At 47.1% G+C, this 3,404-nt stretch overlaps 1 protein-coding gene across 1 annotated transcript in view; it reads right to left on the minus strand.

Annotated features, from left to right (window-relative positions):
* lrig1 (leucine-rich repeats and immunoglobulin-like domains 1) overlaps positions 1-3,404 on the minus strand; it is a 33,511-nt gene that overhangs the window by 17,479 nt on the left and 12,628 nt on the right. The window lies entirely within an intron of this gene.

Here is a 3,404-nt window from a genome sequence, read left to right on the forward strand (position 1 = left end):
CACACACACACACACACACACACACACACACACACACACACACACACACACACACACACACACACACACACACACACACACACGACAGAGCAGCAGACAGTGGCTACAGTGAGCCAGAGCAAAGCAGGGAGGGAAAGAATGGGGGAGGAGAAAGGGAGGGGGGGAGAATGAAGGGGTGAGGTGGGGTCAACAGCTGGTGACCTTTTGATGGGAAAAACAGATCAGTCTCAAACTGGTGGGAGAGGTTGACCTCTCTCACTCGTTCTCCTTCCACCACTCAAACTGAATTCCCTTTCCTCCCTCCCTCCCTCCCTCCCTCCCCCACTCTCCCGTAGTCAGAGCCCAGCTGCGTGTGAGAGACAGATAAAGCCCCGGCGCTCAACATGTTTGAAGTCCACACATACAATAGTGGCGTTTATAAAAACTCATTGTCATATGGCCGGTGACGTTCATGATAAAGGAGGAGCTCTCGTTCCCTTTCATGTCCGGGCGGCCTTATTCGCCTTGATTCCACTTAATGCCAAATCTCATTACCCTGCCCCATTGGCCATCTGATTATGGTGAGCCTGGCTCATTTTGACACTTCTTTTGATGTACGGAAAGTGCATCAGCGGTTTACACCGGCGAGCCCATTCTACAGTTTCCAGTGTCATCTTTGGGAAGGCGATTCTTTAGCCCGTCCCTTGTCTGTGAAGCTGGCGGGTCGGGACAAAAGGAGAGTTATTTCAAAATCAGATCCTCCAGCGGGCCGTATGATTTCTATCCCGAGCCGTTTTAAAAAGGGTCGCTTTGATGTGGAGCGGGCAGGCCATGAGCACAATGGGAAAGTTTGTGCTGCTCTGCTGTCACTTTTTCACTGTGTTTTTAAAACTTTCTGTCGCTTCTTCTTCTTTTTGCCATCCTGCTGTGGCATTCTGGGAGTCTGCGGGATGCCGGTGGGCTCGCCGAGTGCATTATGGGGATGGTGGGAGCCTGAAATATGGTCTTTGGTTGGTTCATGATGCGCTCCTACTTGATGGTGTGACTTTTATTTTAATTCAAAAAATGATCTCGATAAAAATGCATCCGTTGTAATTGGTTGATAATGTTTGGACCAGAGAAACGTTTGAACTGCGGCACTACAAACATACGTTCAGGCTCATCTGCGCCTAATGCATCGAGATGAATCGAGAGCGGCAGCGATAAAAAAAAAGAACTGTCAGACACGTCGGTGAAAGGAAAAGGAAGGGGATGAAAGCTACAGGAAGCAGAGAAGAGACAAAAGAGAAGTCACCTCTCAACCGAGCAGAAGATGAAGAACAGAAAGAGAAAAGAAAAAAACCTCGAGCCCACTCGCTTATCTTTTCTTATTCCACCCGTTCCTTTCATATTGTAATACTACTGTACTTCTTTATAAGTCGGTACATTGTGCTCCCACAGGAGTAGGTCATCAACTTCCTTGTAAGTGCAAACTTTCAAAGATTCTGAATCAGATCAGATTCCAAATAGCCGTGTGCGGATAAGAGTACAGTCAGATGATTATCTTGGCAAAAGTCATCCGATAGCTGCTGAATTAACATAAAACATCATCAATGACCAAAGATGTGTTTAAATCACATCCACGATGAAAACAGCCTACATCTAAAATGTCTTTACATAAATCAGATTTTGTGTTTCTGCTGACTAAACATTTGATAAATTATATATATATATATATATATATATATATATATTTGTTGCCATGCTGCTTCACTCAGTCCAGTGTGTGGCATCGGAGGATGAAGGGCAGCAATTAAAACCAAAAACGTACCGTAAATGTTCGCAAGTTCCCTCGTACCAAGTGTGCCCGACACCGCAGCAATTCAAACTGAATTGAAACTTGCCGGTTATATTAGCAACTCAATGTGAGCAATTCTACAACAACAATTCACTAACCTGAGCAACTGGCAAACTCGGAGAAGGTCAGACAGTAGCAACCACATATAATGGGCAGTTGAGAGTTTACTATTGGATGAGGGGCCAAAGACAGATTCTCAGTCAATTTGCTTATGCGTGTGTGTTTGTGTGCTAGTGTGTGTGTGTATTTGTGTGTGTGTTTGTGTGTGCGTGCAAACCACTGTCTCACACTGACGTGTAGTCAGACGACATTCCAGACGATCCCAACCAATGGCACAGGAACACTGCCCTGCCGTCTGTACTGCTGCCTCTGCCAGGGCTCGAACACAGACACTCTCACACTGTAGAGCGCTGGGTGGCCTTTCCTTTGCCTCTACCCTGCTGCCTACTCCGCAACTTCTCCTCAACCACACCTCTTTCGACATGCGGTGATGTCACCCTGATCCGACACTATTCACACCCCCTTATCCCTCCCTCCCTCCCTCTCTCCCTCCCTATTTTCTCATCCTTCCTCCCCTTCTCACTGTCACCCATTTTACTGTAAGCCATGTGACTGACAGCTGCAAGTGCTTCGGCGGGCCTTCGCTTCAGCTGTGTGGCTTTGTAAAGATCCGACCCTCCCTCCAGCCTTCCACTCCCACCAGGCCTACAGGCCTCCCCCCTAGCAACAGACTTCAAGTCAGGCCAAAAAAAGACACCCCCGATCATTCGGAGGGGCTGCGACTCTGCACAGTTTGCGAAAGTAAAAGGTGAACTTGCTCCGATCGGTTTTGTTCTAAACTCTATAGATCCAGACTGATAGAAAACACATTAATAACAATAGCTCCAAACGTACGGAAATAGACAGATGTCACAATTGCCTAATCAAACCTCAGATTCCCTACAGCTTACAGTAATCGTCTGACCACATGAGTGCATCGGGATCAATTCTGAGAAGCGGGCAGATGACACACAGGGAGGGCCGAAGGTGTGACTCCCACAGAGCTCACCACCAAAAAAAAAAAAAAATGATATGACCACGACCAATATTACAGGAACCGGCAGCTGCGTACTTCACTACCAGGCAGTCGGCCGACAGGCTAGCAAGGTGTGAGAGCATAGAGCGCAGAGGGAAGCTAAGCTAATGGTTAGCACTAGACTAGCTTAGAGGGGTTTAACTCGTTTCAGGTTGAGTGCGATGTAAGAATGTTCCCTGCTCACACAAAAGGGAGAAAACTACGGCAAGCAGGAAAACAACAGTCCGCCCCACAGATGACACAGGCCAACGCTGTGTGTGTGTGCGTGCGTGCGTGTGTGTGTGTGTCAAACCGGAAACCAAGAGGCATTGCCATTTATCTTGTTACAATAATTGTAGTAAGCTTTCATATCAGCTTCAGCCTTTTGATTCTTATCTTAGGCGTATTTTGGTGTAACCTCAGAAAGCCTTTCATTGAACTGTTTGTTTTGTGTGCCTGTTGATTGGCTACCAAGTTCACGTTTGTGACACACACACACACACACACACACACACACACACACACACACACACA

The sequence above is a fragment of the Anarrhichthys ocellatus genome, unplaced genomic scaffold, assembly GCF_004355925.1.
Source record: "Anarrhichthys ocellatus isolate YVR2014 unplaced genomic scaffold, GSC_Weel_1.0 scaffold1, whole genome shotgun sequence".
In the NCBI taxonomy this organism is placed as follows: Eukaryota; Metazoa; Chordata; class Actinopteri; order Perciformes; family Anarhichadidae; genus Anarrhichthys; species Anarrhichthys ocellatus.